Below are 12,234 nucleotides of genomic sequence, written 5' to 3'. Positions count from 1 at the left end.
TTATATCGTATCGACCGAAATTAAGAAATATATCGTGATATCAATTTTGGCCATATCGTCCAGCCCTACTTAAAGATAACACTCATTTGTTTGCATATTTGAAGTGCATTGTTCCAACAGTCAGTGTTGTTTTAATATTGAGATCCACGAGCCAGGATTCGAACTCGGGACACCTGAAGCACAACGGCGCTATATGTCGGTGCGTTACCCACGAGGCTATTGGCACCGACCTATTATAGTTTTTATTCATATTTTGAATCAGATTTCATTTTTATTTGCTGCTTTCATGTTATTTTTCATATTATGATGTTTTTATTAGTTTTTGTTGTTAAGAAATAAATGTTTGCCGTGTTAATAGTTGAAGTAAAAACATTTTTGTTTTTTTTTGTGTTTTTTTTAGTTCAGTAAACGTATTTTAATTCAAGTAAAAAAAATTTTTTTGTGGTTTTAATTTTAGGTAATTACCATATTTTGAGTTTGATAGTAGTTTTTTTTTTACTACTCATTACTCAAAACTCGGATGTTTCTTTAACATCTTTATTTTTCTAAAACAGATAACAAATCTAGCTAAATTTAACTTGAAAACTGAATATTTCCCAAAAAATTGTTAAAATAGCATTTAATTGTATTTAGTACTTACAATGCTAGCCTTAGCAAGACAATTTTACAAATATAATTTCCATCTCCAAAACAAAATCAAGACTTTGTAAAAGAGCATAAAAGGACCCCTTTAAACAAATTGAGATGCTGAGATATGGGAAAAGACACTTTTTTACTTTCAGAAAATGTCTGAAAAGGAATTTTTGAAATGGCCAAAAGTGCTCATAGTTGAAGAATAACCTAATAATATTACATTTGCTATAAATTGTCCTTTTGAGATGTTAATCAGATAACAAAAATATGATCCTTAAAATAGGACTTCTTATCACAATTCATTAAAAACCAGCAGTTCTTCTATCTATTTAAATGAAGTAGTGGCAAAACTCATTAAAACACATCAATCCACCTGAGACTTGAGACAACAGGGAGCTAGTAAAGAAAAACATTGTTTTCATCTAGCAAACAGAAGATAGAAAAAGATTTCAAGAGGGGAGTAGGTTACGATCATATCTTTGCCCCAGTGCTACTAATTACACACATTAATTTTCTTTGTCTTTCATTCTTCTCTGTGTTTTAAGGAAAGCGGTTAATTTCTTCTCTAGGGTAATCAACAGACAAAAGCTGGTATTAAACGAAATTTCAATCAGAGCCTAGCTGATGTTTTCTACAAGTTTGCCATTTATTTACCATCTAGAGACTCCCAAAATCTCAAAATGAGCTTGTGTTTGCATTTTTGCTCCCTCATTACAAACACCCCATCAGATCCCTCTAAGGAAAACCATTCTGGCCTGCAGGCAAAAGGCACTGGCTTGGCGGGTAGCGTCTCATTAGTACGAGGTTGCCAGATCAGCGCCACACTTCTCTGCACACTGATTATTGGACGGCCACTTAATGAATCTTACACATGGCAAACCGCACCTGCTCCCACAGAAAAGACTCAGCCGTTGGTTAGGGTGTGTGCAATAAACAGATGTTTACAAACCCTCAGTCTGGGAATGGCAACTCTAGAAAATGTTATGTTTAGGTTAGCGGTGGGTTATACTTACAGCTATATATGAAGTTGTGTATTGACGCTTCTATGAGTTTAAACACCATTGCACATGCAAATGTTTACTTCAGAGCCATTTTAACCTCTATTGCTAAGTCTATTAATAGTGACCCCAACGTACCTCTATATTGAGAGTGTGTGTTTACAGAAGGAAATAATGAATTTCGGAATAAACCATCTGCAGACTGACATGCTGGTTGAGTGCTGTTTTACACCCAGACAGAGGCACACATGAATGCACATGCACGGAAAGCCAAGGAAGCTCTTCTCATGAAGCTTGCTGAACTCGATACAAAATTGGAGGTTTCTAGACGTGGCTGCATAATTCATAACTGTGAGGTGTTTAATTTATATTTCTGCAGTAGTGAAGTCAAGGTTCCAGCTCAAATACATGTAAACAAATCATCCGACACGTTGAGCTGAATGAAACAGCCATCACCATTTCCTATTCTTATGCTCAACAATAAGACGTTCTGAAAGGGAAAAAAAACAGACAGATGAAAGAGAAAAGTCTTTTGTTTTTACCCATTTTAACCTGTAGTAAACATTCATTCAAAAGAGCCGTCAAGGAATAATTCAGAGTGACATGAAGGGAAAAAATGAGAGTCTAGGATAAAGAAAAGAAAATAAATTTTGTTAAAAATGCACATGCCTTTCAGTTCTTATATAGAAATCTAATCTTTGTTTTCATGTTATGGCTTTTAAAAATTACTACATTTTTTAATGTCGTATAACCAAGTAAACGGTTTAGAATATTTATTTAGAATATTTACAATTATATATTTAAAAATGTTTACACCATGAATGCACACACTTAAAATGTAATTACAATTTATTTATTATTATAATTTACAATTTATAATGTAATTTATAATATAATTATTTTCAAAAATGAAAAAAAGTGTTAGGTAAGTGTAAGGTAAAAACTACTACTTTTTTCACAATGTCATGAATTATTAGCAAGATTTTTTTATGTTTTTAATGGAGTCTCTTATGCTCATAAAGGCTGTATTAATTTGATCAAAAATACCAAAAAAACAAACAAACAAAAAAACAATAATATTGTGAAATATTATTGCAATTTCTAATATTGGTTTCCTATTTTAATATACTTTAAAATATATTTTATTTCTGTGACGCAGCACTAATTTTTTTATCAGCCATTACTCCAGTTTTAAGTATAGTGTCATATGATCCTTCAGAAGTCATTCTAATATGCTGATTTATTATCAGTGTTGAAACTGTTGTGCTGATTAATATTTTTTTGGAACCTGTGATACTTTTGTCTTTGATGAATAAAAAGTTAAAAAGCATTTATTCAAAATAGAAATCGTTACTAACAATATGTCTTTACTATCACTTTTTATCCATTTAACACATCCTTGCTGAATAAAAGTATTAATTTCTTAAAAAAAAAAAGAAAGAAAAAATTTACTGACCCAAACTTTTGAATAGTATTGCAAAACAAAATTTCTATTTTGAATAAACACTGTACTAAGAATCCTGAAAAAAGTATCACAGGTCCCAAAAATATTTAGCAGCGCAACTGTTTTCAACACTGATAATAAATCAGCATATTAGAATGATTTCTGAAGGATCATGTGACACTGAAGACTGGAATAATAATGCTGAAAATTCAACTTTACATAACAGGAATAAATTATATTTTAAAGCATATTAAAATAGTAAACTGTTATTTTAAATTGCAATAATATTTCATGAAATTACAAAATTTCACAAATTATTTATTTATTTAGCTTTATAAGAAATAAGATTATTACTTCATAAGGATTTGTTAAATAAAAAAACGCCAAAAGCTGAAACTTTTCAATCCAGAACTGAAGAGAAAAATAATCACATTTTAAAACAAGTTATGCGTATGTGCACTAAAGTCTTTTTTGATGATAAATCTGTAAAACAGAACAAAGACACCCTGAAAATTGAGGCACATCTCAGAAATACAGCCCCCCGAAGTGAAGAAATACTTTCCTTCCAACTCTTCTAAATACAACGAGGCAACAGGACTCTTAAAATAAATAGTATAAAAAAACTACAGCACATCTTTTTTAACCTTTCACCTGTTCTTCTCAGGGTTTGAGCACTTAAAATCAATTAGAAAAAGCATCAAAACACTCCTACAATTTAGCCAACTAAAAATAAGTCATCAACAACCTGCTCCATTCAAAGCAAGCGGAAAAACACTAAAGGTGCCAGTATAACGCTAACTGTTTACGATAAACACAATGCAAACAAACTTGCATCATCTTCCAAAAATGATGTCCATTTACTGACATCATCTCCCTGGAATCTTGTGTCTTGATTAAAAAATGGCTTATGTTGAAGCGGCAATGCTAGAGAAAGTGCAGCTTCACGCATTTGTTGTTCTGGCAGTGAAGAAAAACGCTGAACACGCTACAGCCATCAATAAACGAATAACTACATTGTCAATATTTAAGATGAAGAGGTGCTTCCTGCTGACTTTAGGTCGACCCTGTAGGGACAGAAATGAGGGCGAGGAGGATAACAAGGATAGAGAGATTACAAAGTATAACTTAGAGTCCAGCAGCTAGCATGTAACTTCCTGTTGTCATCCGCAATCTCTTAGACTTACTTTTCCCTCACATAATTCTCATTTGTCTCACTTCTACAGTATTGCCACTTCCTCAATCAACTTCTGACAGCCTAATGTGACGCTGACTAACAGATGCACAGCAGACGCCAACTATCCATCAGAGCAAACGCTTCCCAAACAAAACTCAATATTATACTGACAGGATTAAGCTGCTGTGTGTCATTTTTCAATAGTTCCATCTAACATGTTTGTCATTCATTTTGATGTGGCTAATGGCAGAGATATTACACACTTTATTTTTAAAAACAAAACAATCGATATTCCGTTCAAATTAAACAATTCAACTTCTTAATAAAAGCTTCACTTCACACATTGGCTTGGGTTAAAGGTTTAGACATTAGTGTGGGCATAAACCTGATCTACAGTATTGGCTGACTCGTTTGTCTTGATAGGACATTTTCCAACGAGGAATGGCAAAATGGCCTGGCTTTATTAAATGAGATGCATCAAACTGATTCCCTCTTTGAGGTCGCCTGAGGACTTCAAGAAAACACACACATGTTCAAATCCCCATACACACACACTGCCAAAAAACATTCTATTCTAAAAACCTAAACAGCACAAACACACATGCAACAAATGCAATCAATTGCAAATGCAAAAAGCAATCAATTGTTGTGGTATTAAAACTATAGTGAGCCTGAGCATGTATTAATTTAAAGGGGTCATATGACGTTGCTAAAAAAGAATATTATTTTGTGTATTTGGTGTAATGAAATGTGTTTATGTGGTTTAAGGTTAAAAAAAAACATTATTTTCCACATACTGTACATTCCAGTGGTGACATAATTACGGATTATAATGACTTATACTGTCTTTTTACGCGTTGCGTTGCATATCGCGCCATGTAAACATAACACCATGTCTGCATTTGTGATCGGAGAAACAACAAACAAGAAGCACTACACTACACTGCTCAAAACTTTGAATCATCAGTGGCAAATCCTTTAAATATGAAAACGTACTTCCAGGCTGTGAGTGAGTATTATTTGTCAGAACACCAGCATTGTAGGCTACTCTCACAGTTTAAACAGCTTGTAACACTCCAAAGAGAAAGGAAAACTTGAAATTGCATCACATGACCCCTTTAATGGCTGGTAAAGTAGTTGCTCTGAAATAAACCCACAAACCCAGACAGAGAATATCTTTGAACTCAAGAGATTATGGCTGCTTTTATAGACATTAAGATTATATGCACTTTTTTATACTTTATAGGTTTCAATAAAGTTCACAGAAGGCTGCTGCCCTTGTAAACTACAGTCAAGCTACTAAAAAGTTATTGGTCGCAAGCTATGAAGTTTACAGTTTATTACTATTAATTAAACTTTACAGCATTAACTCTAATAATTAAAACAATAAACAATTACAAAGTCGCTAAACAAAATAATGAAATATTAAGAGCTTTGTTCACTAGTATTACTCAGTTAAGTGTAACTAGTGTACACTGTAACAAACACAAACACAACATTACCCCAAAAATCCCATCTGAGCACACCAGACTCAATTACACCAGAAATAAAGCTTCTTTTTTTTAAGACCACAGTAGACCACAGACATTTACACAAAGGCACATTTCAAAGTTCACTGAATTTGAAATTAAGATATATATATATATATATATATATATATATCGCAAGCGATTAGTCAACGTTCAAGACATTGATGCTTGCATATAGAACAGCCACAGGCTCAGCACCCGCCTACTTCCACTCACTACTACGAATCTACATCCCCTCCAGAAGTCTGAGGTCCGCTAGTGAGCGACACCTCGTGGTACCATCACAGAGAGGCTCAAAATCACTTTCCAGAACATTCTCGTTCACCATTCCTGGCTGGTGGAACGATCTTCCCAGCCCTATCCGGAATGCTGAATCCCTGACAATTTTCAAGCGACAGCTGAAAACTCATCTCTTTCGAAGCTACTTGACTTCATCATCATCATTATAAAAAAAAAAAGAAATAAAAAAAAATTTCTCTCTCTTTATTTATTCCTTCTCTTTCTAGCTTGTACTTATTTGAACAATGTCTAGAAACTTGGTATTACAAGCACTTCCTGTATCTGTTTGCCTCTTTAAGAAGAATCACTTTTTGTATCCCCAAATTGTGGATAAAAGCGTCTGCAAAATGACTAAATGTAAATGTAAATGTAAATATCACACAATCAAAATAATTTTGACAGTCCAATTCACAAGCACAAAAACACTGAGTTTCTCAAAGGCTGGACTTGTTTGTGCAGTCTGGGGTTACGGTGACACATAAAGACTTCTACAGACTTCCCAGGATGCTTTGAGCCTCCAGCAGCTTCAGTAGCACTGTAAAAGTGCTAAAAATACAGCTGCCCATGTTACAAAACAAGAGCTTAAAGTGAAAGCCATTTAGAGTGGATTAGATCTCTTGAGAAGTGTTAATGGACAAAGAGAGGAAACGCATACAACACTTGTTTAGCACTTACAGTTAAGATACAGTATTGACAACTTTAAAAAAGGAAGGATGTAAAAAAAATGAAAAGGAAACAGAGCAGGGCAGAGGGAAACTCAATGAAGTGAATAGATGCAGGAAAGAGACTGAGCAAATGATTGGAAACACCGCTGGACAAGAAAGAAAAGCAGATGATGGAAATATGAATGTGTGTGTTGTGTGCGTGTTGTGTGTGTGTTCACACAGGCAGAGCAAGAGTGTGTGTGAGCGTGCAAATTCAGCCCGCTCAACACTTTGTACACCGCTGATAAATCAAAGAGGCTCTTGAGTAGAACTGAACCAAGACAAGTTAAACACAGCATAGCGGTCAACCCAAAATCATCATCTTCCTGTTTCCTTCAGACAGATTTCAAAGAGATGATACATCACAGCTCAGACGCTCTGCAGGAACACTATAAGAGACCATACTTGTAGTATTTTATCTCATTCCATGAAGTCTTCTTATAAAAGATCAAAGTTTCCTTGACTAACAGTCATATTTTAGTTTTACGTGACTATTTTTCACCCTCTCACCGCACCTGGAATTACACTGTTTGTATTTGGTACTGTACCTTTAAGATACTGTCTGTTATGATGGCTACCCTATGATAAGTAAAATGTATGACACCGGAGCAAATACCAAATAGGTGTTAATGTGAACAATTTCTCACAATATATTTGAAAGAAATCATTCCGTCCAATTCGTGAACTGATTCCGTTGTTTCGGTGAAAAAAAACAAACCAAAAAAAAACGCAGACGAAATCCAGTCATAAAAACAGAATTTACTGTATAACGCAGAATATCACGGAATTTGTCAAACTTTGGATGAATTAATCAAAAGTAGGTCATTACACTTTAATCAAATCGCGATATGGACTAGTATCTGTAAATATTAAGCTGCAAAAAGACTATTTAGATATGAATCCTGTATGTTCTGCGCAGATGAGCGGTTTTGTTTACTACACACATACTGAAGCGCGTGCGACGCTCGCAGTGATTTTAGCGTCTGTCGTCTCACTAAATGAGGACATAGATACATGAACAACATCTCCAGAACTGCTCAGAGGGTCACTTCATGAGCATTTTACTGTTTCATTGGAGTAAAACTAGCGTCATATCATACATACACCGCAATATAAAGGTATTCACGGCAACCCGCTAAAATAAAAGTTTGGCTAAACTTGAAGACATTGAGCCAGAAATATATTACTATTGTTCGACAGAATGTACATACTACTACTACTACTACTAAAATAATTAAAACTTAATTTTTTAAAGAACAATCACACATTTCTTCCATGTTTTAATTTTAACGTTTGGCAAAAAAAAAAAGTTTGTATAATTTTCAAAAATTAAAAGATAAATAAATGAATATTCAAATGTTTTACGTCTTCATTTGATATCCAGTAAAATTTAAATACACAACACAATTTCTGAGGAACACAAAAACATTTTATAAATTTGAATAAATTAAGTTATTTTTATGCATTCAAATAAGACATGCTATAGCAACAGAATTCGGTAAAAATAAAACATATGGTGAGAAAAAATAAAATAGTGCCCTAAATATGTAATTTTTGTTCAACTTTTAATAAATTGATGCGAAATGATGTAAGTTTCATGATTTTAATTAGCTAGACATGTTTGTTTGTTATCTATGGCTATATTCATGGCAAGAACCAGTTAATCCATACACAAGTCAATCCATACACAAGTCGATCCATACACAAGTTTTGTCTTTACACACACGTTCGGGGACAATTTAGAATGTTCAATTAACCTAACCTAACCAGAGCATCCAACGTAAATCCACGCAGACACAGGCAGAACATGCAAACTCCACACAGAAAGGCCTCTGTCCTTGCCGGGGCTCGAACCGGGGACCTTCTTGCTGTGAAGGAGCCCAGAAAAATTAAAAAGGAAAAAAAAAATGGAATTTGGAAAAATATTAAACAGAATTTGGGAAAAAATAAAACGGATTTCATAGTGCCCTATGTTTCCCATCACTTGACCCTTTGAAAGGACCCTTATATAACAGCACACGGGTCACATCGCTCTCTCTACTCTTTAGCTTCACTCACTGACGTGCAGAGCGGATCGGTGCGTCAGCTCCCCGTTAGAGTCGCGTCCAACCTTGGGTCGCCGTTGCTCAGTATCACGGGCACCATCTGTTCATACTGCCATCAACCCAGCGGGCCGCCCCCTGCCGCTCCATCCTGTGCCAGCTGAGGAACCGCTCCTGCGAGGTGTGTTTGTGAAAGCGGAGAGACAGTTTATGCAGAAAGAGGAATTTAGAACAAGTGTGGCTAAGCCGAAAGAGGAAAAACAGAGCGTGTTTGTGCACCTCAGAGCCAAGTTGGAGCGGATCAGTGAATCCATTCATTCCAGGTCAATTTGGGCATGTTACTTGACAACACCAATTTATTAGCGCGATCCCTCACTGTCTCGCTCAGAATAACCCACCCCCTCTGCTATCCAGTGCTAACCACGACCCACAATGCACTGGGACAAGCAGTCTACGGTCAATCTGATTGAGCGATTTTGTAAATATTTCAGCGGCCGTCTCTCTCTCAAATATCTGTTTACTCACTGTGTCTCTTTGGATTCTGAGCATGAATTTTTCACTAATTCGGCAGTCGGAGCGGCCTGGTTATCAGAGCCCCTCTGAAGTCGGATGGTGTTAGAAAGAAAGGAATGAAAAGTGCGTTTGGTTATCAAATGAGGGAAGCGGGTTTATTCAGACACCCACACGTGCGCTTTCACAGGCAGCTCTGACCTCGAGTGCGCAGCTCGTACGCTCCCAATAAAACGGCCTCATTAGACGCGGGGAATTCGTGCTGGGCCTTGAGGCTGAATGGGTGTAAAGAGCTCGCCGTACCACAGGAAGCAGGAGGAATCTGATGCCAGATTAAGAACTAAACACCGGTTTTCTGATTTTTTCCCCTTCAGTTTTCAGAGCCGTCTGTACTTATGAATGGATCTTGAAGGGGAATGAAAGAGTAGAAAGTAAAAAGGTTTACATTTCCTGTCTGCCTCCATGTTCAGAATAAAATCCTAGCTTTCTGCACAGTATACACTGAATAATGCCACCCTTTTTTTCTTTTTTAATAGCATGTGAAAATGTTATTCTGTAGCGACCAGAGATATATTAAATATTCATGATATATTCACAATGATTTTACTGTGAATACTGCAATTATTTTATCGCACTTTTAATTTGGCAAAATTAACACCTAGGAGCAAGTAATTTGACTTTAATTTGATGTGTTCTTGTCTCTGAATCTTATTTCATTAATTTCTGTGAATCAGTTCAAACTGTATATTTTAACGGACTGATTCAATGATTTGAATAATTTGTCAATGTTAAAGAAATCTATGCATGCCATTTTTTGTGTATTAAAATGTTTCAGTAAAAACAGATATTTCTGTTATTTACTATTGTTTTAACCTCACAAAATACATTTGCATAAAATTGAAAAAACAACCATATTTTTTGACAATTGAACAGAAATAAACATGGCACCTGAATACATATATAATAAAAAAATGTTTTTCGGTCTTTAGAGGACATCCAATATCATATACCACATTATGATATTTATGAACATCCTCAAAAATGGATTAAAGATCGTTTTCTTTGACCCTCTGGTATTGTTCATTTGGGGGTCACACTTGTGTTGTTCGTGGTCAAAACTGACCGAACACCGGAAATGTAACTTTTTTTTATTTTTAGTAAAATCAATGTAATATATTTTTGTTCCATAATATTTTTTATTTTTAGAGAATTTCATGGTACTAATTAATATTTATGCAATAATTATGATCAATTTTTTCCCATTGAAAATAATACATTTTTTTTTATAAGATTTTGATATTACTTTTTAATTATGGCAGTATTTCATGTTAAAATAGAGACGATGCCTTTAAAATCCAATGTTTGAAGTCAGATTAGTGACATCTGGTCAGAGTAAAAAAAAAGAAAAACATCTGCAATTCCATGGTTTAGCCACTAGATTCCTATATAGCTCAAAATAAAAGGCTTATAAACGCTCTAGTGGTTTTTAGGCATAAAGACTTATTTTTATTAAGTTGTGGATCTGGATATATATTTAGACATTCTCAAAGACAACTTTTTTTTAAAGGTTTAGATGTTTTGTTTGAAATGTTGCATTTTTTTGCATTCATTTTACTACAGTCAAACCTGAACACAGAGAAAGGCATTTTGTTACACATAACATCAAAATTCAACAAAAATGAAACAAAAATAAACAAGAATGCTTTATCAGAGATTAATCAATCTGATTTCAACCTCTTATTTTAGTCTTCTTGATCAATTTTGCCATATTGTTACAGCCACACCAGTTCATTTGTGTGTGTATAATAGTGTGTTGTGTGTGTGTGTCTGTGAGTGTGTGTAAGTGAGTGTTAGTGGTCGACCGATATTGTTTTTTTGACAGCCGATGCCGATATCTTTGAAAGCAGGGTGGTCGATGGCTGATATAATTTTATTTATTTTAATTAATGTTTACGTTCTATCTGATTATTAGACAGACTTCTATCCGTATTAGACAGAACTGTTAACGACAACGGCGAACAAGTGGGAGAATGTGAGCACTGTGTGTGCTCAGGTGCTGCCGCTGTCAGCGCCGTCAAAATAAAAGTATGTCGCGCCGTCAAAATAAAAGTCTCGAACGCATCGGCCAAACAGGAAAACTTATCGGCCGATGCCGATATTTAAAAAAATGCCAAATATCGGCCGATATATCGGTCGACCACTACTGAGTGTGTGTCCGTTTTGTATTCTTGATGTTTTAGTGTGTAACCCCTTCCTTGGTGCCTGTGTTTTGACTGCATTTTTGGCAGAATTATTGATTTTATTTCATGCATTTGCAGAAACATGCTTTCCTCTTATCGGCAAGACATATCGGCATAATTTTTTCATATCGGGCCGATGCCGATATTTACATTTAAAGCCATTATCGGTCGATTCCGATATTGGTCCGATGATATCGTGCATCCCTATCTTCCACACAATTTATCACTAAATTAAACACATGAATGATGTTTGTTCATTTTCATTTATATGCTCTAATACCACAATATGCAGTAACTAACAGCAATAATTACCTACACATATTTTTCTCCTAAAACATTTTCATGCCAAAAATCATAAAGCAATGCCAAAAAAATGATTTGGTCAACAAAAACCATGGTAAATATATTAAATGTTGTGTCTAGCGCTGGTAGTATGCCTTTACAAACGTAAGCTCATTCTTGGTTATGGAGGTGTGCAGCTCCTGGGAGGTTCAATGACTGTGAATGGAAAACAGATATGGGGCTTAAGAGCTTTGTGTGTGTGTGTAGCGTGACGGGAGAGCAGTGTGTGTGTGTGTGTGTAGGTGGAAGCGCTGCTGTATGAGGATATCTGTGTGTGTGTGTGTGTGTGTGTGTGTGTGTGTGTGTGTGTGAGAGAGAGAGAGAGAGTGTGTGTGCGAG

At 35.2% G+C, this 12,234-nt stretch overlaps 1 protein-coding gene across 2 annotated transcripts in view; it reads right to left on the bottom strand.

Moving 5' to 3' along the window:
* Positions 1-12,234, bottom strand: part of LOC107686417 (spermatid perinuclear RNA-binding protein-like) — a 118,704-nt gene that overhangs the window by 54,114 nt on the left and 52,356 nt on the right. The gene's annotated exons all lie outside the window — the stretch shown is intronic.

Source organism: Sinocyclocheilus anshuiensis, unplaced genomic scaffold (assembly GCF_001515605.1).
Source record: "Sinocyclocheilus anshuiensis isolate Anshui unplaced genomic scaffold, SAMN03320099.WGS_v1.1 scaffold838, whole genome shotgun sequence".
Taxonomy (NCBI): domain Eukaryota; kingdom Metazoa; phylum Chordata; class Actinopteri; order Cypriniformes; family Cyprinidae; genus Sinocyclocheilus; species Sinocyclocheilus anshuiensis.
Note: the sequence above shows the minus strand (reverse complement) of the source record. Positions and strands in the feature narration are given on the sequence as shown.